The sequence below is a fragment of the Triturus cristatus genome, chromosome 4_1 (genome assembly GCF_964204655.1).
Source record: "Triturus cristatus chromosome 4_1, aTriCri1.1, whole genome shotgun sequence".
Classification (NCBI taxonomy): Eukaryota; Metazoa; Chordata; class Amphibia; order Caudata; family Salamandridae; genus Triturus; species Triturus cristatus.
In genome coordinates this window covers 968420645-968444671 of record NC_140585.1, presented here as the reverse complement: position 1 = coordinate 968444671, position 24027 = coordinate 968420645, and the positions used below count along the sequence as shown (strand labels likewise).

Sequence of the window (24027 nt, the reverse complement as noted above, 5' to 3'; positions counted from 1 at the left end):
GATTTGATCTGTGCGTTGATGTCGCAAAGGTTGAAAGATCAACGGCCTAGGAGAAGTCATATTCCTGTGTTTAAAAGTTGGAACTCTATGAGCTCGTTCTATCTCAAAGTCTTTTTGGAAAGAGAGATACAAGACATTTGGGATCCAAGTAAGTAAGAACTCAATTACTGAAGGAGCAGCATTCGCACTCCCCTCCGGTAAACCAAAAATACGAAGATTACTGCTGCTATTGCGATCTTCCTGTTGAATATCTCTTTAGCGATGTAATAGAACGTTCCAAATTTTGGATGAGTTTTGCTTGTTTATATGTACAGTCTTCCACACTACTTATTCTCATTTCAGCGTTAGAAATGCGTAATGAAGATCTTTGAGGTCATAATGAATTGCTGCCACTTCCACCTCTAGTAGATCTGTAATGGTTTTGATACTTTGAGCTATATCGTGAACAGTATTGACCTTGAGTAATATAGTTTCTAAAGTTGAGGCAGAGTCAGGACTACCTTTAGCCGGCGAATTCGGGGTAGATGAGGAATGTTAGGAGCGTTTTTGGTTCCCTTTGGAATCCCTGTCTTTAGTGCTACCACCCATACTGTCCGCCATTGGGAGTAATTGTAATAGAACTTTGATATAAACTGCTAAGGACAGATAGAAAAATATGGAGGAACCACCAAGGCACAAAGATCAGGGTGAATAATAAGCCAACACTGCCAAACCACTGAGATATGACTCGTTAATCAGAGTAAAATTCATCAGTAAAGAACTTAAGAGCTGACCAAACATCTCCTCAGCCATGTCATGACGTATCTGCATTAGTGACCTCCGTAGCCATATAATGTCATGGTTGGGATACCTTTCATGTAGTTAGTATCCTGCACTAAAGGAAGACACAATAATACGTTTGAGGCTTCACAACAATTGATTCAGAATGAGGCAAAGTTCCTGTCAGCTGCCACCATTTTGAGACCTCAAAGTGCAAGGAGAACAGCCCCTCACAGCACTAATAAATAAAGTTCATCAATGTATCCAAAAAAGGGTAGGATTAAGTGACTGACTCCAGCCCTCATATTTTCTGCTCCCTTTCGTATGGCAGCCTCTAGCGGAACAGCTTCGAGCACGAAGAACATAAAAAACTCCTCGATACTCAAAAGCAGTTCCCCCACTCTAAAAAATCTCCCAGAATACATATTTCTAGAGTGTTCGCACCAACAGTATCACAGAGCTCAGACAAAGGCAGCCATCTTCCCTGTTTGTCAAACCACGCCCCCTTTGCTGTTCACCAAGCCACGCCCCCTTGCTATGCACCAAGCAACTCCCCCTTTGCTGCGCATCAAGCCATGCCCCCAACTGTAGGCAATATTCTTTAAGTATCTGAGGCACAGGTCACAGCAGCAGGACCTCTCATCATTTTCAGGGCTGCAGCATGCTTTACAGATTTGCATTCCCACTGCTTTCCCCATCCTTTCCAGTCCCATGGGCAAAAATTCTGATGAAGCTGATGATGGAAATGACATGGAGTATATGCATCCTCTTGGATAGAGAATACTGTAAGTCACAATTAATGCTACAGAGTCTAAGCACAGTTACAATGAGCAATGATTTGTAGAGGGGCAGGTAAACTCTAAAATTACACGTATTACAGCACTGCATCATTTCAGATAGCGGTATACCTGTTCTCTCGAGAATCTGTTTTCAAGACGGTAGAGTTACCGAAGTTTCAATGAAACATGTAAATTCGCAGCAGCACTACAAAAAGCACCCCTGAAAACCATGCAAATATTCCTTTATCCATGCCGAACTGAATCATGGCTGGTCCCGCTAGGCCCAATAGACAGTGACACACCTTGTGTCACAACAATTAACAGATAACCCTTTGTGCATCAGAATTGCAGCCTGTGGGGCTCCGTGGAACAGTGTAGGCTCCTCATCTGTGCTGTGCCATATGCCCAATGAACTACATGCTACTGAAGTAAAAGGGCCACATGCCACACGTGAAAGCTTTTCTAAATTTCCAAAGTAAAACTACACTGATGTGCCCTGTAGAATTAGTTAGAAGGGAGATAGTCAGAGCACCATTAACACAGACCATGCTTTGTATTATATACACATTAGAGTAGGTTAATGTGCATTTTGAGTCAGTAGACGGGGCCACAAATGAGGTAAACCGTTAAACTAGGTTGAAAATGTGATCATTTGTGCCCTGCCATTATTGTACAATATTGTAACATAGACAGGGGCATCTCAAGGATTTTGGGGGCCCTGGGCCAAACATATTTTGGGGGCCCCTGTTCAGAACAGCTTTGAATTTATGATCCAATTTGAGCCCCTGTTTCCCACGCAGTTTCTGCTTCCTCAGCTGCGTTAGTGATCCAGTTCGCATCATAGGCATTAGTCTATATATTCCCGATGTAAATGGACGCAAGCAGCTGACAGCGGTAGGATTTAGTGTTTCCTGCCCTGCTATAATAATAATTTTTAAATTGTATATGTGTGGTTGAATTACTCTGTGCTTTTTAACAATTTCTCCTACCTACGCACACTTACACTTTTCTTGATTCTGCTTGCCTACAAATCCTTAGCTGCTTTGATACGCATCTTGCTTTTCCTCCAGTCCTGATCCGCCGCAGCTGATACTCCGATTGTGCGGAGGGCTGGGGCTACTATCGGGCTCCTCACTTCTGGCAACGCAGTTTCCACTTCCTCTGCTGCGTTAGCGATCCAGTTTGCATCATATGCATTAGCCAATATATTCCCGATGCAAACGAACAAACGCAGCGAGCGCGCCATAGGCAAGCCTGTCTGTGCTGTGAGGCGTCCCGGAGGCGTCAGGCGCCGGCCATGCTGCCCAATTCCCCTCCGGTGAGTTTATACCACTATATTACAATAGAAAAAAACTGCTTAGCCTTAGGCGGCTACCATTATGTCAGTGTACAGCGGCTGATCCGAGCTTGGAGGTAGACTTTCGATGCAATAAGTGCAAGTGCAACTGGTCTCTCCTCCAGCCCAGGAATCTCACACCCAAGATCCTCCCACGCAACAATAAGTGTAAAAACAATAAGAAAATAGAGGACTTATAGGCCCCCTTTTAAATTGCCACTCTATGCGAAAAAGCATGAACCACACATTTATGGCCTACTTTTAGAAGAACAGCCTAATTTTTTATTTCTCACCGAGACCTGACTGTCTGAAGCCTCCAACCCTACTATCACCTTGGCCATCCCTACGGGTTATAAAATCCTTAGGAGAGATTGAGAAGGGGGGCGGTGTCGCCATAGTTTACTATAAAAAAACTAGACTGCTCTCCCATCCCGATGGAAAACATCAAGAGCGCAGAGTCCTTAGGCTTCCACCGTACCTTATCCCTCCATCATAGCACTGCTGTTTTTCTGATTTACAGACCTCCCAGGGCAATTGGAACTTTTATTACTATGCTTAATACAGCCACCACCTCCCTGGCCTTAAAATACAACTGACTTATTCTTGGAGATTTCAATATACATGTGGACAATGGAAAAGACCCTCAAACTATTTCCTTGTTGGACATGCTGCAGGCCTGCAACACGTTTCCATCTATTTCTTCGGCCACCCATGAGAAGGGCCATACTCTAGACCAAATCTTTCACAACTTTGATTTATCAGTAAGCTTACCTCTTCCCATTATCTGGTCTGACCACCTCCTATTAAAATTCGTCATTCCCAACTCTGCCACAGACCTCGGGCTAACGCAGGGCAGAGGGACTCTAATTACAGGATGTTCCATAAAATATCCATCCCGATTTTAGCAGATGACCTCGGTCATTCCTCCCCGGAGCTGGCTGGCTGCCCCGACTCGGACACCCTCTCAATAGATTCTTGGCTCCGAACCAACATTGATGCAGTGGTACCAGTTGTTTCCCGCTCCACAAAGAGTTCGGCCCCACCAGCTCCATGGTTTAATGATTCCCTCAGATCTAGCAAAAGAAATTGTAGAAAAATGGAACGGAAATGGCGTAAATCCTATCCACCTGAGGACAGGAAGGTGTATAAAGACAACTTAAAAGCTCATTACATTCTCGTGAAGGCAGCCAAGAAAAACGTCTTTCAAACCAAGATAGAAATTGCCCAAAATAAGAGTAAGGAAATCTTTAGTATAGTTAAATCCTTTACCGCCCCGAAAGCTGGCACAAAGGAAGGGCCATGCACGGAAGAATGGTCTAAGCAAATAGCTCAATTCATCCTCAAAAAGATCTCCCTTATCCAACATGCCTTCACTAACAGCTCAGAGGAAGAACTGGCCTTCTACCTTGGTTCTAATAGCATATTTCACCTCTTGGATCCTCCATCTTCACTAGCTTTCCCTGAGTTTCAGCTTGAAGAGTCACTGACCCTTCTCCAAAGCATTAAGTCTGGCTCTCCTACCGACCCATGTCCAGCGAATATCCTGAACCTATTACCTCTCACCATAAACCCCACGGTAAACCAGCTCTTTAATGCTTCCCTCGCCTCAGGCAACATTCCGAAATTATGGAAGAATGCTAAGCTTCTTCCACTGATAAAAAAGGCTAAGGCCAAACCTACGAACCCTACCAACTACAGGGCAATCTCCCTTCTTCCGGCCCTCTCCAAAGTATTAGAGAAGCATGTAGACCAGGCTCTCCAAAAATACATTGAAGATGGGAAGCTCCTTCATGAGTCCCAATCCGGTTTTAGGGCTAACTACAGTGCGGAGACCGCTCTGCTGGAAGTGACTGAATTTCTCAAGGGTAAGCTGGACCAGGAAGGCAAGGCTGTTCTGATACTGCTCGATCTGTCGGCGGCCTTCAATACGGTCCCAGATGAGAGGCTCCTGGAGAGACTTGCTAACATTGGCCTGGGGGACCGCCTTAACATGGATGTCATCCTTCTTGGCAAATAGATCTCAGGACATGGTAATCCAGAAACACCTGACTGGAGCTCTTGGTTGCCATAAGATCTGCCGCCCCTGCCAGCGGAAACGGAGAAAATAAAAAACGTAGGAAATGTCATAGACAAGACACTTTCCATGTGCTTTCAAATCTAAAATCTAACTGGCGTTTGCTTTGGCTTACTCCGGATGCTAAAAAAATTCCTGCCACTGTTACCGCTTGAGAGCTTGAGCACTTGAGAGCAGAAAGATCGTGCTGCAGGCTCTGGTGACATCAAAGCTTGACTATGTCTTCCCAAATTCCTTATCCAGCGCCTACAAGTGGTACAAAACGCGGCGGCCAGAGCCTTCCTGAGACCTAAACCCAGATCTAGTGTGACCCCCTATTCTTAAGTCTCTACACTGGCACCACATAAAAGAACGGATCGACTTCAAAGCGATGACCATCTTCTTTAAAGCTTTCTCTGGCTCAGGAGCAGGCTACCTAAATAAGCGTGTTAATCGCTACACAACATGTAGACCCCTAAGATCTTCCAATGCCAACCTGGCCATCGTGCCTAAAATATGCCGTGCCCGCACTGGAGGCAGATCCCTCAGCTTTCTAGGCGCAAAATTGTGGAATAGCCCCCCTGAGTCTCTGAGACTAACCACAGACCTACTCTTTCAGGAAAAGCCTGGCTTTTTAATAACTGATGGGTCTTTTACACACATTTTCCTCCCGCTATCAAGCGCCAGGACACTCTAGTCTGAGTAGCTGCACGATTTATTAAATACACTATTTCATTTCATGAGGGCCCTGACAGTGCAAAGGAACACTTGTTCAAATTCTAAGGGCCTTATTTATGAGGCCTTGCTTCATTTTTATGCAGCGGGTGCGTCACTTTGTGCGACGTACCAGCAGCGTAAAAAATGTGCCATGTTGCCCCCTATGTACAAAGTGGCGCATCTAGACAGATTCATCACTTTGTAAACCCCTGCACCACATTATATCTGCGCCAGGTATAATGTATGCAGGGTGGGTGTTGCTTTGTGAAAGTGACGCATTGAAATCTATGAGAACTCAGTGCGCCACTTCTAGGACGCCATTGCGTCAATATCTTACACCTGCCTCACAGCAGGTGTAAGACTGATGCAGGCAAGCCCCATGTGAAAGGACACATTGCTGGAGTTGCGTCTATTTTCTGACATACCCCAGCAATGCATCACTTTTGCGCCTACAGATATGTCAGAAATACTGACGTATCTGTAACTCCTTGCAACATGATGCATCATACAGTAAATATGACGCATCCATCATGCGATGCATCACTTCTCATAAATAAGGCCCTAAATGTGTTTACATCTAATGTTCAGGGATAGTTATGTTTGTTTTCAATATTGTAACACAGCAGCAGCTCACCAATATTACTGCATATAATTTCTTTGATGCCCTCCCATTTCTTATATGTTAGGCATTGTTTTGACCTAAAAGAAACTTTTTTTATGTATATTGCTTGAAACAAGCACAACATTTCTCTGCAAAATGGCTGTACTAGACTTTCACACATCAAGTACATAAAAAAGAAATTAAAGGAAACAGTATTTGAAACAATCTGTTTAAGCAATATTCAAGGTCATTAGGGCAAAACTCTGGAGAACAGAGCTGACTTTGTCAGGGGGCCCCCTGAAAGGCTGGGGCCCTGGGCCAGAGCCCACTTTGCCCATGCATTAAAACGTCTCTTAACATAGAGCTCAGTAAATATGTGTACGAAGTAATGCTAATAGAATTCAACAACACAAGTCATATGTTTACTTCAGAATGTAGAACAAGAAAAGTGCAACTTTAGTATAGAAACATTAATTCCTAAAAAGTGTGTTAACCTTCAATCTGCATACCATGACATAGCAGATGATTGTATTAATTTGAAGAGTAAAGAAACTTGGACTGACAAGGGACCAGGAAGCGAGGCAACATTTACAAAAATGACCCGTCATCTGTTTGTGTTGCTAGTAGTAATAAAATGCAGTAGCTTGGAGAGCATCTTAAGCTTTATGGCCCTATGTGATATGTGGAACAAGCAGATCTTGTCTTAGACCAAGTTTAGGCCTCTTGTATGGTGTTGGATTGATTGGTACTCTCATTATGCAGAGATTGCCTCATTATTGACTACTAAATGCACGCTATCAAGATATGCTTATTGCCTCCAAGTTAGTGATGCTCAATCCTATCTTCCTGTAGGCCTAATTTCTGAGATTAGGCAAAGTTACATAATGTACTGAATTGTGTTGCTCCTATCCTTTTGTCTGAATTTCAGATGTGTTTGCTATTCTCTTGATTGCTTAGTAGTGGGGTGAAGGCAGTGCAGCAGTTTATGATTCAAGATTCCCACTTACATCAGTCAAGATCTGGATATATATTGTTTTGTCTTGGGGGCTTGTGTGAATTCCTTGCATGATATTTCAGAAGTGTCACAGTAGGTATGCTCAAACCTGGCCAGGTATCTATTAGTATTTCAGCAGTGTGTTGCACCATGATTTTTGTGACTAGTCTGTGCTCTAGTTCTGAGCCTGTACAGCTTAGTGAATTTTACCAACTGTCACAAGTAGGCTTGGATGAACTTCTTCTAGCAGTCATATAAGGCTCACCACTTGATCCTAATCTGCATCGATTCTGATGATTATTGGTTCCTACAGTGGCCTAAATGCTTCTACATTTCTGCAACAAATCAATGAAGACAGCAGAGGTAGTTGAGGTATGGAAAAATGCTTTGGTCACTCCCGTATGAAAAATGTCCACAGCTAACCCTGTTTGAATGACTATTGTCCAGTCTGGTTTCAGGGAACCTTTTAGCACTGCAACAGCCCTGATCTCTATCTTTATTGACCTGTGAGTTTGTGCAAACCGAGATTGTCCTCAGCCCTGGTGTTGCTTGACTTGTCAGTAACTTTTGATCCAGTCTCAGATGAAAAAACAATCCACAGGTTATCTGCGGCAGGAGAGGGAGATCTGATTTTTGAGGCGCTGCAAAATTGTTATCAGGCAGTCTATCTGACCACTTTTGTTTTTAATTTAAGTCTGTGAATTAGGGACTCCCCCAGTACTCATCTTTAAGCCTGACTTTTTAACTTCCATTGGCCTTGCTGAGAAGTTTCTTTGGCTTCAGGTTCTTGAGCTATGTGGGTGACATGCACGTTTTTATATCATTTGATGATTCTGTCCCTCAGACAGTGATTGAATTCAAGACTATCATATCAGTTGCTAATTGGTTTGCAGGTGAAATCACTGAAATTCAACTCTCACAAAAAAAGAGCCAGCAGCCCTTAAAATCTTCCCCACTAACTTCTGGCCACACCAGGTTGGCCCCTTTCCTTCTCTAGTGACCAAAGTTCACTGGGGTTCCAGATTGATGGTGACCGCTCTTAAATTAAGCTATCGGTCTGGCATTTGTATTCAGTTTGTCTTGAAAACCAACATGGGCGATATTACTATAAAAATATAAACTTATATTTTTATAGCAATACCGCCCATATTGGTTTTCGAGACAAACGGAGGACCGGGTAGGTGTCGGTTGTTTGGATGTTTGTTGAGGTGAATTTGGTAACACACAATTTAGGGGTATATAGTTGACTTGCACTTTAATCTGATAGACAGCTTCAGAAAGAGGCACAGCGTTCGCTGTTACCTTGGAGCATGGTGAATGAGATCAGGGGGTATCACGCTTTTTTTGTATTTTTTTTACACTTAAGAGGCAAGTATTGGCTTATGAGCAACAGCACGAACACCAGGCATTGACTGAGGCACTATGTGTTTGGTGAAGGGTACTTACCTTAGAAGCTCTGATATAAGATGATGAAATGGAATCATATGGTAAGTGTAAGTTTCATATCGTTTTTCATTGTAGAGTTCCCCTGACAAAGGGATTCCCGAAATGCATTGGGAACATGGCACACAAATTGATTTGTTAAATGAAATGCACAAAGCGCGAAATTATAAATAAATGTCATATCAATGCAAGATTGATTTGAAAACTGATTATTGTCGACTCTGCTATATTTTTCTATTTTGGTTGATTAGCAACATGCAATACATGGTGACATAAGGTATGTATAGGGTAATCAGAAATTCTCATACATTTATGAATTTATGTACGTAATACTTTTTTGTAACAATATTGCACCATAAGGGCTTGAGTAGTGCACCTTGTTGTATGTGACAGGATCTGTACACATTCACTAGTAGATATTTCAGCCTGACAGGAGCAGGTCAGGAAACAAGGTAGCACACAGCGTGAAAACTTGATCAATTCATTTTCATTTTTCACTGAGAAATAAAAAAAAAGTGTGCAGGTTATACCCTTATTTAAAATACACAAATCGTCTGCCACATCAGCTCTTTAAGCTTTACATTTGGTGCAGGTATTTAAAAGGATCATGTTCAAATCACTCTGCCATGTGTTGTGGGTTCTTCAACAATTCAGCCCACCATATCTGCACAGAAAGTTTCCAAAGATGTTCTTACATGCAAGCTTAGATCAGCTGCTTGCATTATCTTGATGGTGCTACGATCCTGCCACTCTAGAATTTGCGGTTGCACATTCTCAGTCAGAGCGGCAGCACTCTGGAAACAACAACCTGCACATTTGCAATTGTCTAACCAACTTTTACCTTTCTGGAAAGACCTGGCTTTATTCCAAGTAGTTAAATGTAGCTCTTACTGTTATTCTATCAGATTCCCCCAGCCCTAGGACACCTTTTAAGTAGTAACACTGTACTGTAGTTGGAATATATATTTGTATAGCTTGAATGGACTGCTGAGAAACCGAAAATGAGAGGCTCAGGATAAACAACGGATAACTTTTGTGACATGGTCCAACATTGTGATTGAGAGATACTACTTACATCCGAAACTACAAGGTGAAAGGATGAGTGGTTTACTAATCTCATCAGATGAGCCATGAGAAAGCAGTAGCTGACCATAGTACATGTTACCTGTAATGTATTTTTACTTTACATGTTCGTTTTGGGGTAATTTGTTTGAAAAGGTGTTCTTTTCTTCAAAAAGATAATTACTTAAAAAAAATAAAACTGTACTGCACTGCATGGTTGTCAAATGAAGAAAACAACACTAATGATGGAGTTAAGAATGTAGAATTATAGAAAAAAACGTATTATGTTGTTAAACACATTCAATCTGGAGAAGGGAGAATTTTTAAGCTGTTCTCTTCAAGATGCAGCTTACAATGGGAGTTGATTGAAATTAGAATGTTCAGGTTATGTTTAACTTTCATGAACAGATTGTTGAAAATTGAATGGAGAGTGATCAAAGCCAGGGGCATTATATGATTTCGTAGCTGCAACCTTTACCACATAAGTATAGATTTAGTGCACTTGACACATAATTTGTTGCATAATTTGCAGATTCCAACCAAAAATGTTGTTCCCACTCAAATTAATCAAAAAGATACTTTTAGAATATGAGCCTGTAAAAAATTGGGGTATTAGTTGAAGGGGGGCGGAAGCCCCACCCAGGCAACAACCACAGTTCTTGTCAGGGTGAACCACAAAAGTCACTAAATTAACCTGTGCTTAACCTACTGGTAGCTTGGCACAAAGGTGCCAGGATTGACTTAGAGGCAATATGTAACGTAGTTATGCAGCATACAAATGGCAATAAAGTGAAAGCACAACACAGGAAAAATGTCACATCAATTTAGAAAAATAGTTAATTTAAATACATGCTTTGCCCCTCAAACAACAAAAATCCAATCAGTAGAACTGGAGTAATGAATGTTTTAATTTTTTAGTGACAATAGCGCCACAAATCACAAAGCTGCCAATAATGGATATCTGGTTGTGTGGCACAGGTTCAAAGTCACAAGTTCAAGCCAACAGCAATGGAGCGATGGTCAAATACAGACCCAGGTTAGTCCTGCTGAAGGTTTAACCTCTCAAATTTAGTGCCAAGAGTCCCGTTCATGTTGAAGAGGGGCGTGAGGAGCGAGGAGAGCATCACGGGAGGTTGAAACCGCAACACAAATTTGGAAAATAGAATCATTAGTAGTATATAAAATGATATCAGAATGACAAAAATCCATTCAGTAGACTAAGAGACATTCAATATCAGAGTTTTGAAGTAAATCAGTGTATAAGAACAAAAGTTCAGGCAGACCAACAATCAGATACATTGACCAGGCCAGTCCAGCTGATAAAGTTGCCTTTTTAAAACCCTGCGCAGAGTTCTGTTAGCGGTGGAGAAAGCTGGGAGGATCAGAGAGAGCGGTGTTGTAGTGTGAAGAGCAGGCCACACCAAAACTTGTGCTGGAAGTCATCCAAGGAGTCACAGTTGTGTCACAAACGGGCCCATTTGCAGTAGTGAGAAACCCAAACTTCAGGCCGTTCACTTTTTGTAATGGAGGAATGTACTCTGATACCAGGCAATGGCCTAGGACCTAGGGAGAAACCTCTTAGAGAGCAGGGACTCCCTCCAGCAGAAGCCAGCAGGGCTCAGGCAGGTCCAGTTGTAGAAGGTTAGCTGGGTAGTTGCAGGAAGGCCTCCTAAGCTTGTGTCCCTGAAGCTCACACAGGAGGTCCGGCAACTGATCCTTGAAGTCACTCTGAGTTAGCCTGCCATGAAGCTAAGCAGGTCCAGTCTTCCTTCTCAGACTGCAAGGCAGTCCTCAAAATGTAGGGCAGTCCTCTGACAGCAGTACAGCCATTTCTCTGCAATTTCAACAGGTCAATGGGGTGTTCTCATGATTGACTCTGGAGGTCCAATATTTACACCTGTAGCCAGCCTTTGTGTGGGATGATTCTCCATAGTCCTCCCACCTCTGGCTCTGGAAAGTTATTTCCTTCCCCTGTTGATGCTCTAAGAAGTCTTGGGGACAAAGGGCTGGTGTCAGCTTCATTTGTGTATGCTGGAGGCGTTCCCTATGAGTGCAAGCGTGGCAGGGAACAGGATGGCCCAGCCTACCCACATCAAGACTCCTTTGTGTCACTATCTTGGAGGAATACACAAACCCCAGCATAGAGCCAAGACAGAAGGCACACAAAAGGTTAGGAGAAAAATGCCAACTTTCTTAAAGTGGCATTGTCAGAATTGTGATTAAAATTTGACGTTGCCTTTACAGATGATTTGAAATTATAATTCATTTGAGTTTAAACATCATATTTCTATCTGCTCCCAATACAAAGTTATCGCTTATTAAATGTAATAATGCAACCCAGTGTTATTCAATGGGAGAGATAGGCTTTACAACAGAGAAAAATTACTTTGGGAGTTTTTCCCTGCCAGGAGATGAAAGACTTAAGTTCACATACCCTACTATTTTTAATTTAATGCACCCTGCCCTCTGAGCCTTTAGGGTCTACCTTAGGGGTGAATTATATGTATTTAAAAGGAAGGTTTAGGCTAGGAGTGAGCGTAACTCATGGAGTGTTAGTCCACGGAATTCTGTGGAGTTAACTGAAAACTCTGTGAGATTCTGCAGAGTTCCGCTCCACTGTACAATTCTACTGAGACAGCACATGCAAAAGCGCTTCAATGCGTCATTATTGGTAGTAACTAAGTGCTAAATAAATACAATTTACACTTAGTTTGCCTGCTCCAAACTATGGCACTGTCTCCTTTCTCTTTAATAAACTGCAAAGCAACCGGATTGGTGTCAAGCGGAGGCTTTCGGAGCAGGCCCTCCATGCTCTTGCAGTCTGCCAGGGACCACTATGCCATCACTGCCACGTCACTCCACTGGAGCCTCCCGAGCATCAAGAACCCAGCTGAATGGATTGTCCTCCCCCTACTCCCTGCATGCAGATTCCATTTTCTCCTCTGTGGGGGCTGCACCATCCCCCAGCTCCTTTGTCCTCCTCTGGCTTTTGGCGGGATTTGTTGGGTGCTGAATGTTGAATCTCGGTACTTTTGGCAGTGGGGGCAGCCTGAATGTGTAGCTCCTTTGCCACACTACTCACCACCACCAACTCATTGGGACAGCACAGCCATCCTCCCAATAGATAGTGAACACCCAACTGTGGTGATTCGCATCCACTTTAGAAGTGTATCAGCAGTGAAAGCTTCTAGAGTGCTCCGTCCTGTTACCCTAAACATTCCACTGACAGGTTTACACACTGCTCCTACCACACAGGCAGGTGCGTGCTTCTGACAGCTGGGCACATGCTTGGTCTTGTGCTTTCAATCTCGCTACCACAAACCACTAATTGCCCAGTATAAAAGTGCTCAGCTCAGCTGTTACTGACAACTGTAGATCCACTCTCTTTTCTTGCCCCCCTTATTGTCTTCACCATTCAAAGTTAGGAGCTCTCTTGGGACCCTGAGCCATCTACTAGGCGGTTTTGTTTGCTGGTGGTGAAGACCAAATAAAGGTTGCACACTGTACAATCTCCACTCCAGCACCAGTGGAAGGTGAGTTTTTGATAATTGTGTGATTCCAAACTGGCAGAGGATGACAGGGAGTAGGGGATCACATGACTGTGAGTGACAAGATGATGCACCATTAGCTCAAGGATGCGCACTTGTTTGAGCATAGCTGTGTTAGGGGTGGGTGATAACCACAGCCATGTGGCAGCTGGTGGAGTTTTTGCCAAACTCTGCGGAGTGGCAAAACTCCTTGAAATCCGCCTGCTTCATAAAGGGTTTGAAATGGCAGTTTAAAGCTGCACTACAGGCTTCAATGGCAGGCCTGAGACTACTTTAGTGGGTGGCACAATGAGTGCTGCAGTCCACTAAGAGCATTACATTTAGAGGTCCTGGGTGCATGTAGTACAGTTTACTAGGGTCCAACAAGTAAATTAAATGTGCAGTTTATGTATCGGCCAATTTTACCATGTTTTTAGGAGAGAGCAGAAGGACTTTACCACTGGATAAAGGAAAACTTTCACAGGGTTCTGATGTCAACAAAAACGGGTGCTCCAATAGAAGTTCTGGGGTAGACCCTGCAAGAAAGATCAGGTCCAACAGAGAAACAAAGTTTTCATGTTCTTGCTGTCTAATTTAGACAACCACTGGAGATGATTTGGTCCTGTACTGAAGCATACTGATAGTGACCCTAACAATGGTAAAGCTCTGCAGAGTAGTTAGGAGTACTCATGAAATATTTTCTTTATTTCACAGTTCCCAGTGACATAGGAATGTTTATATCTCAGCATTTTGTGCAATAAATGTAAATATAAATAAGGAAATATAAATGGAACTAAAGGATGCAAGAGTTGCGTTCCCTAACCCCTGGCTGAGGTGGGGGAGGGGTCACAAAGAATAAACCCCAAACCATTTTATTAAAGGTATATTTTGTTGGAGGGCTAATGGTTTGCAAAATCTAGCCACAGGACCATGAGCCTGTTGCAAGTTGTCATTAGAGGAGCTTCCCCAGTGTATTAGACCCAGAAGCTGGTTCATGAATGTTGCTTTCCATGAATTGTCCACCAAGGAACCAGGAAGGACCCTGTTAGGCTTTTTGAACCATTGGTGGGTTTCTGTGAACCATACATACAAAGTTTTTTTTTTAAAACATTAAAAAATAAAAAACAAGAGATGTGAACCGCGGACTGATCACTTGCGGATGGTTGGGAGCAAGGCCTAGCCATAGGTCAGGTAATTCAGCCAATCCCTGTTGCATGTTCCTAGCATAGGCCAGCCACAGTGAGGGTGTCTGCTATGAACTTGATTGCAGGACGGAGCTCTGCTGCCAATGCTTACTGCACTTGGTCGTAGTTCCTGCAGAAAGTGATAACTGCCTCAGAATGTTGGGTGTTGGAACCTGTCCGTGAGCCAGGCCATGTGCTGAATTCCTACCCAGGGAGGGTTTAGAACAGAGCCTGGTTATAAGCCAGGTCCTGTGGCCAACCAATGCTGTACACTCAAAAGCCATGCATAGTGAGGCTAAGCTTCCTGTGGAGTTATAAATACGGGGCCGAAAAACATGTCTTTCGCATGGGTCATAAATAGGAGACTAAGTGCAAGGAACATTTGGATATGGTATATAATCCAAAAGTCACAGAAATCCAATGAAAACCAAAGATTCAAGTGAAGCTATGGTTAGTGTGGTTATAAGACTGTAACATATATTTAAACAAACTAAGAAATGTACTGTTGAAACACAGCTAAAGGGAAATTATGGTTACAAATCAAAACTTAATATACTGAGATTCCTCAGGTGTATTTAGTTGAACAAACGTATGTCATGCACTGCTTATGCTCATCACTCATCAAAACATCCAATTGCATTGCTGCTAATAATAATTTTGATTGTTCTAATGGTATGGATGATTAATTTAGATATCTATATTATATATGTAAAATCTTTTTTTCATAATGAGCTACTTTGGATCTACTGTTTTTGTGACAGTTTATATAAAAAGTATGTATGTCATTATGTAATATAATTGTGGAATTCTTGTTCTGTCATTATAGTTGAATGTTTGTATATTGTTGCATATAGGCTGCACTGTGTGTGTTTACATACTGAGGTTTGAGTATGGTGTTGAAATGCTACTTTTGTGTTTGTGTGATAATGTTATTGTATTGTACACGATGATAGAAGTGTATAATGGATCCAGCTCACGCTCATTGTCTATAGGGAGGAGCGCGGGCATGGAAAGCGTGTCTGCTCCCACCCGGGAGTTAATATATGTGTGTTTCCCTGCCATTGTTCTTTGCTCCCCCTGCAGGCACCAACATACTGTCTTGTGGGTGCTTGATTGAGCACCGGGGCACCCACATACGTTCTGGGATATGGGGTCCCCAGGGCCTGAAGTGGCCCCAGGAGGGGGTCACATGACTCCCTCCCCTTCAAAAAATGTCCAGCGGAAGGAGGTCTCCGGGCCCGAAGAGGCTTGGGGAGTGAGGCGCATGACCCAATCCCCTTAAATAAAGAAAACAGCCCCAGGGAATGGGGTCCCCCTAAGGTCCTAAAGGCTTGCAGAGGGGGGCCTAGCGTTCTTCCCTTCCCCATAATATTTGTTTTTAAATGTTACTACTCCTGTCAGCACCCATAATAGTTGCTGTCAGGAAAGACTGTGGGACTGCTGAGACCCTGGGGTTTCCTCCACAACCCCCCCCCCACCAAACCAAAAAGGATCTGGGTACTGCAGATACACCAGTACACCAGATACCCATATATCTTTTTTTGCATAGTTTTATATAGCGCAAACTTGACCCAAAGGTATCTTGTGCCAGAGCGCTTTGCATAAGCACCATTTGCTTCCAGAAGGACACATTCATTTTTGTAGGCATGTTAAGCATATTAAATTTATAGAAAGAAAGAATAATAAATGAGCATCAGGAGTCCCTCATTTAAAATTCTCTGCTTCTATGAATGCTTTTGGGTATTTTAAAATTCAATAGTTTTATACCTGTAGTGCTCCTTGAGCAGGGGGTTGCACCACCACACATTTTATTTTAATGTGGTGTTGTAAGTAGTGTAGCAGCCCAAAAACAACTTTAAAAAACAGTGAGTCTTTGGTGTCATTAAATTCATGACCCCCAGGGCTTTGAAAATGCTGGGAGGGGGGCCACGCGGCCCCCCTCCTGGAGCCCTTGATGGCCCTGGGGACCGCCACCCGCAGTGCCGGCTCTTCCAGTGTCCCGGGGTGTGCACCCCCCGGGACACTTTAGTTTGCTATGGCAGAGCGGGAGCCTCGCGGCTCCCATCCTGCCATAGCAAACTTGGTTTGGATTTTGAAAGAGAGACCAGGGAAACTTGCTCTCTCTTTCAAAATGCAAACCAAATTGCTTTTCCACACGGGGAGCTGCATCTTAGCAGCTCCCCATGTGGAAAAGCAATGCCGGCTCCCGAGGGACGCGGGAAGCCGGCGGCACCGTGGGGGGATTGGGGACCCCCCCACTGTCCGCAACGGAGAGGGCCAGCCCCGGGGAATGGGGTCCTCTGGGCTATTAGTGGCCCAGGCAGGGGGCCGTGCGGCCCCCCTCCTCAAATATTACATATTATTAAAATTTAAAAAAAATTAAAAACAAAGGCCGGCCCGGGGGATGGGGTCCCCAGGGCCATAAATGGCCTAAGGAGGGGGGCAAGGCAGCCCCCTCCCCCAAAAAATTATAAAACAAACGGCCATGCCCCAGGGGATGGGGTCCCCGGGGCAGGTTATGGCCTCGGGAGGGGGGCCCCATTCCCAAGTTTTGGATTAGAAAAAAAACTTTGGGGGCAGGGCCTGGGGAATGGGGTCCCCAGGGCCAATAAATTAGAAAAGGCCCCCCTCTTAAAAAAAATAAAAGACCAGCATCGCACCGGAGGCCACGCTTCCTCATTGCAGCACTCTACAAACGCGCCCCCTGGTGTGTTTGCAGATGGGGAACGAATTTCCCCTGAATGCTGGGGGTCTCTGGGGGCCAACTAGCCTACCAGGAACCTCCAGTTTGCACCAGGGGGCTGCGTTGCAGAGAGGTGTTCTGAGGCCACGCCCCTTTTTACACCTCTCTGCAACGCAGCTCTGTGGCGCTTAATGGAGGTAGCAGGTGGGCTAGTTGCACCCCAGGGACCCTCAGGATTCAAGGGGAGGTAATCCCCCAACTTAAAACGTGCCACAGGGCATATTTGCACAGTGGTGAAGGGAGGGGGCGGGGCCTGAGGTGGCATGTGTGCAAATACGCCTTGTGGCGCATTTTAAGTTGAGGAATTAATTCCTGTTCAAACCTGAGGGTCCCTGGGGGCCAACTAGCCCAACAGGAACCTCCAGTAAGCACCACAGAGCTGCATTGAAGAGTGTTGTAAAACAGGGCGTGGCCTCTGAAGACCTCTCTGCAACGCAGCTCTCTGGCACATACTGGAGGTACCTGGTGGCCCAGTTGGCCCCCAGGGACCTTCAGGATTGAGGAGTAATTAATTCTCCAACTTAAAATGCGCCACAGGGCGTGTTTGCAGACATGTCACCTCAGGCCACGCCCCCTTCCTTCACCATTGTGCAAACGCGCCCCCCTGGCGAGCTGTACGTTGGGGAATTAATTCCCCTTCAATACTGAGGGTCCCTGAAGGTGAACTAGCCCAACAGGTATCTCTAGTATGTGCCAGGGAGCTGCATTGCAGACAGGTGTTCTGAGGCCACGCCCCTTTTTACACCTCTCTGCAACGCAGCTCAGTGGCGCTTACTGGAGGTACCTAGTGGGCTAGTTGGACCCTCAGGATTCAAGGGGACTTAATCTCCCAACTTAAAACGGCCACAGGGTGCGTTTACACAGTGGGGAAGGGAGGGGACGGGGCCTGAGGTGATGTGTGCAAACACGCCCTGTGGCGCGTTTTAAGTTAGGGAAATAATTCCCCTTCAATCCTGAGGGTCCCTTGGGGCCTACTAGCCCACCAGGTGCTTCCAGTAAACACCACTGCACTGCGTTGCAGAGAGGTGGACTAGGCCGTGCCCCTTTTTTACATCTCTCTGCAACGCAGCTCTGTGGCACTTATTGGAGGTACCGAGTGGGCTAGTTGGACCCTAGGGACCCTCAGGATTCAAGGGGACTTAATCTCCCAACTTAAAACGGCCACAGGTCATGTTTGCACACATTTCATCTCAGGCCCCCCCCTCCCTTCACCAGTATTCAAACGCACCCCGTGGCGCGTTTTATGTGGTAGTTTTAATCCCCATGCCCTATTATATACTAGGGGCTTACAGAGGAGGTCATGCTAATCACGGGGGGACCCCAACGCATAGTGTTCCCTAGTGTATGTAGGTGTTTTCACTGTATTCTAAGTGTCTTTTAGAATAGCACAGGCTCTAGGCCTGGTTAGTTAGACTCAGTTACCACCAGTATCCGTCTGAAAAAGTTGAGGGTAGAGGATGATTTTGCAACAAGGCTTCTTTCTGCTCTTCTGTTTGTTCTTTCTGCACGTTTTCATTCTTCCTGCACTTTTCTTCGTCTTTGAGGACTTCTGTTGCTTCTTTCTGCATTTCTTTTTTTTCTTTCTGTGCATTTGTTCTTCTTTCTTCACATGTCCTACCTCTGTAGGCATAGTTAGCAATTAGCATTTAAAAAACCTATGAAATTCACAGAAAAAACATAGGTTTCAGGCACGTTATAGTTAGGAATTCGCATTTAAAAAACCTTAGAAATTCACTGAAAAAACCATAGGATTCAGGCACGTTATAGTTAGAAATTAGCATTTAAAAAACCTTAGATATTCACTGAAAAAACCATAGGTTTTAGGGAAAGTTATAGTTAGTTGGACATTTCACTCGTACAAAACCAGAGAAATTCCCCCGTTATAGTTAGTTCAGCTAACTATAACTCGCGCCCCCGCAATGCACTGCTGATGACGTCACATATTACATCACTCATGACATGGTCAGTGATATCACTGATGATATCATGGATGACATCTCAAATGACATCACTCATGACATCACAGATGACATCATCCATGTGATAATTTGATGCATCTTCTTACACCCTAATATGACCTTTGATACACCCACTCTAAATTACAGACTGCCATTCTCAAAACCATAGACACTCCCAACACCAATAACTACATACCCACTCACTGATTCTTAGGTCTACATACCCATCCACTCACTCACCCGTACAGTCACTCATACTTATGGTCACTCAGTACAGGACTATCATATGCACTCATACATCTATATAGACACTCTCACAACGCCACTCATCCATAGAGGTACTCACACACCTACTCAGTCATGCAAATAATTAATCACACTGCCGTTTACTCACCTAGACAGTTATACACACACCAGCTCAATTAATCATACAAATACTAGCACATTCTTACACAATCAATGATACAAGCACATACTCATCCATACAGCCACTCTCACAATCACGCACTCACTTATAGATATTTATATACTCCAACACACATATATACTGCCTTTCATATATTTAGTTACTCAAATATGTACCACTGAAATATACATTCACTCACTAACACACCCATACTCACATTCACCCACCCATACAGTCGATCACAGATGCACTCTTGAAACCATGCACCCAGTGAATCACCCACTCACACATCTATGCACAGAGTCACACACACCCCACCTACACAAACACTCAGGCACCCATACAGATACTCAGACAACCAATCTATAACCCATATAGACACTCATGTAGCTATTTGCAAACCCATTCAGCCGCTTACACACCAACAGACAGACCGAAACAGACATTCACACAGTTTTGTCACTAACCCATGCATTCAGTAACATACGGTTAATCACTCACTTACAGAGTCAGTCACGCACCTACTAAATCATCCATTCAGACACTTATACACCCACTCATTCTTCAATATGCCTTTTCCTATACATATTAAACATATTTAAACTTTACAGAAACACAGTCACTGGATGATGTCATCAGTGATGTCATTTGAGATGTCATCAGTGATGTCATCAGTGATGTCACTGACCATGTCATGAGTGATGTAATATGTGACGTCATCAGCAGTGCATTGCGGGGGCGCGAGTTGTAGTTTGCTGAACTAACTATAACGGGGGAATTTCTCTGGTTTTGTACGAGTGAAATGTCTAACTAAATATAACTTTCCCTAAAACCTATGGTTTTTTCAGTGAATATATATATATATACATCTTCAAAAACAGTTGCTCTGCAAATGAGGACGCTCTCGAACAGCAGCTGACTTTGAAGGAGTCTTTATTGCCCATCAAACAGACACGGGGACTCTGATAGTTATTGCAATCCGCCTGATGTGTTTCGGAGTACATACTCCTTAATCATAGGCTTGGGTCAAATGTTTTTATGTGCTACCGACACACCTATACATAATTAATTGCCCTCCAATGGGCTGCTCAGGTGAATGTCCCCCATTGCTTGTTGGGATTTGTAGTGTGTCTAATAGCATACATCTTTACCCAAATGGACACTGTATTATTTTGTGCCGATAAAAAATATTAACAAGCCTCCAATGGGCCTCAGAGTACAAGTCCATTTGTAATCCATAGGAACTACTGTTCCACATAGAGGAATCGGCATAATTCCAAGCCCTGTGGCCCCTCTTGAATCTCTCAGGTGGTGCAGTCCTACACGGCCAGAGCTGCCATGTAATATCTTCAAAAACAGTTGCTCTGTGAATGAGGATGCACCCGAACAGCAGCTGACTTCGAAGGAGTCTTTGTTGTCCATCAAACAGATACGGGCACTCTGATAGTTATTGCAATCCACCGGATGCGTTTCGGAGTCCATACTCCTTAATCATAGGCTTGGCTCAAATGTTTTTACGCTGCTACCAACACACCTATACAAAATTAATTTCCCTGCAATGGGCTGCTCAGGTGAATGTCCCCCATTGATTGCTGGGATTTGTAGTGTGTCTAATAGCCTACATCTTTACCCAAATGCGCGCTGTATTATTTCGAGCTGACAAAAAATATTAACAACCCTCCAATGGGCCTCAGAGTACAAGTCCATTTGTCATCCATAGGAACTACTGTTCAACATTGAGGCATCAGCATAATTCCATGCCCCGTGGAGGACTGCACCCCCGAGAGATTCAAGAGGGGTGCATTATTTGTACAGATTCATGAGTTGAGGGGAACAGATCGAAGGGAGTGGCAAAAGCTGTTAACTTAGTAGTTATTGTTGCATCCTTTGATAAATCCAAATGAAATTTGGAAGATACATGTCAAGTCTTCGGCTATTTTATCAAGTTTTGTACTGATCAATCAAGGGACAGTGTTAAAAGTGGGGGGGCAAAAACCTTTTGCCCTTAAATGTGGCATCTTGTGATGAACTTACTTGAAGTTTGGCAGTGATCTAGCAGGTTTGATCTTCTGTAGATAAGGCAAGAGATATGGCAATCTATCAAGGGGAGGGCAAAATAAAAATGGGGCAAAACATTTTTAATGTGCTAATTAATTACTTTGAAATTTTGCCGGCAATTAGAAAACAAAACAGCACTGGATGGAAAGCCTGAATAAATCCTAGCGATCGTAAATTACTCGGGGCAGCATCCTAGTCCATCATTAATTTGCTCATAATTTCACTTCAGATTAGACCTAGCTACATACAAACCAGCCATGGTCCTGCTCCACTAGGAATAGTTTAGCCAGAGCTGAAAAGTTAGGCCCTTTCTGAACCAAAACAAAAGCAACCCAAGACTGGTTTTGTCCTATGTGGGTTCAAGAGTGTGGTCCATCTTGGTTCCAGGTGTATTCTCAGACATGTCTCCTGAGCCTACTGTGCCGTAGGATACAAGCTGCACCCTGGGGATGACCCCTAAGAAGGGCAAAACAGGTTTGGAGTTGCTTGTGGTCCCTTCTGGAGGGGGCCTTGCCTGGCAGATCGGGCAAGGTTTTTCCTGCAAGGTGCAGGTTGGAACTGATTTGCAAAAGGTGGTCTTTGTGTAGAGTGACATAGTGGGTGAAAAACGATGGACTGCAATGTGGCCCGAGCAGTTGCCAGTGGCTGAGATTAAATTGTGCATTCCATCCATTGTCTTGTCGCTATTGCAGTTGATGCCTGAAGTGTGATGAGTATGCCCAGGCATGGGTCCCTTGCTCACTGGGCCATAGGACGCAATCTACACCCTACTGATGAACCACAGATCTGGCAAAACCAGTCTGGGTTTCTTTGTGGTCTCTTCTGGAGGGAACTCATCTAGAAGTTCAGGATTGACTATTTGAATGACGATCAGGGTTGGTACAAAATCAAATAAGGTGGGCCCTTGTTTAGAGTGTCATGGTGGGCAAAAAACGATGGACTGGTATCCTACCCAGAGTAATTGCTAGTGGTTGTGATTAATTCAGTCATTCTGTCCATCACCTTGCTGTTATGCTAATAACTTTTGACAGTTTCACAGATTTGCTAAACTCTTGACAAATGCTCATCATGTTTAGCTTGTTCTTTTTAAGTATTATTATTTCTAATTTAAAATGGGTGAGATGTCAAAAGAGTGAACATGATTGCATGTGAAGTTCTGCAGGCTGTTATCAAACTAAGCCCAAATCATGGATTCCAGTTGATCCACTAATAAAGGGTAAGTTAAAGGAAGGATGGAAAGATCTTTGATTTGCAAATATTTGTTTTATTTCATCGATGCATGAAATATGGCAGATATGTAGCATATTTAATGCACAGTTCCACACAAAATGTATCATGCTTATTGTTCCTCTTGTATATCAAGTTAAGCCCAGTGCGGAGATCCCACCTTTCAAGAAGATCTGACAAGAGGAAGGGATACAGTTGAATTGGAAGGGGCCATTTGATGGATATGCTTGAAAGCTTGGATGCTAGAATTGTTTTCAACTTGCAAAGTTCCTCAGCAGCTGACAGTCGGCCCCCTGGGAGGCTGGTTGCCTGCAGCTAACCACCTTTAAACATGACTGAAGGCTATGTGCAGAGGTCATTAGCCACAAGGTGGTTTTTGTAGGGCCTGGAACGTATTTATTTACTACATCTAATAGCAATTGCAAAATGTTTCAAGAGAGCACACATACTCTGTAAAAACTGCCCTCACCCACAACAAGTTGTGGCATGCTTCATCATCGGGCTGCTACTGACGCCTCTGTGCAGACCAACGCTAGAGGCGGAGCAATAGGGAGGGGTAAACAATACAACAGTGATACAAACAAACAAAAAGGCTGGATCCTTTGGTGCAGAAATAATGAGTTTTAAAACTGGCCCAGGGATATCTCTATAATAGTTTTATTCCTGGATTCCCCAGTCAGATTAAAAAAGGTATATATATATATAAAAGAATATATATCAAATGGATAGTGTAAGTCTAAAAGACTCCAGACTTACAGGTGGAGTATAACCCACGAGAGTGGGTAGCAAGAGGGGTTTGGAAAAAGGGCATAGGGATCTAACTTGTCCTGAGGAATGCCGGAGATTTGATTTTGAACCGGCAGAAACATGTCGACTGCTATGCAGAATGGAGGGGTGGTAAGCACTTAATTAACTCATTCCACCACTATCCATTTGGTATATATTCTTTTATATATATATACCTTTTTTAATCTGACTGGGGAATCCAGGAATAACACTAGTATAGAGATATCCCTGGGCCAGTTTTAAAACTCATTATTTCTGCACCAAAGGATACAGCCTTTTTGTTTGTTTGAATCACTGTTGTATTGTTTACCCCTCCCTATTGCTCCGCCTCTAGCGTTGGTCTGCGCAAAGGCGTCAGTAGCAGCCCAATGATGAAGCATGCCACAACTTGTTG

At 43.8% G+C, this 24027-nt stretch overlaps 1 protein-coding gene across 1 annotated transcript in view; it reads left to right on the top strand.

Annotated features, from left to right (window-relative positions):
* Positions 1-24027, top strand: part of TRHDE (thyrotropin releasing hormone degrading enzyme) — a 1875424-nt gene that overhangs the window by 1127819 nt on the left and 723578 nt on the right. The gene's annotated exons all lie outside the window — the stretch shown is intronic.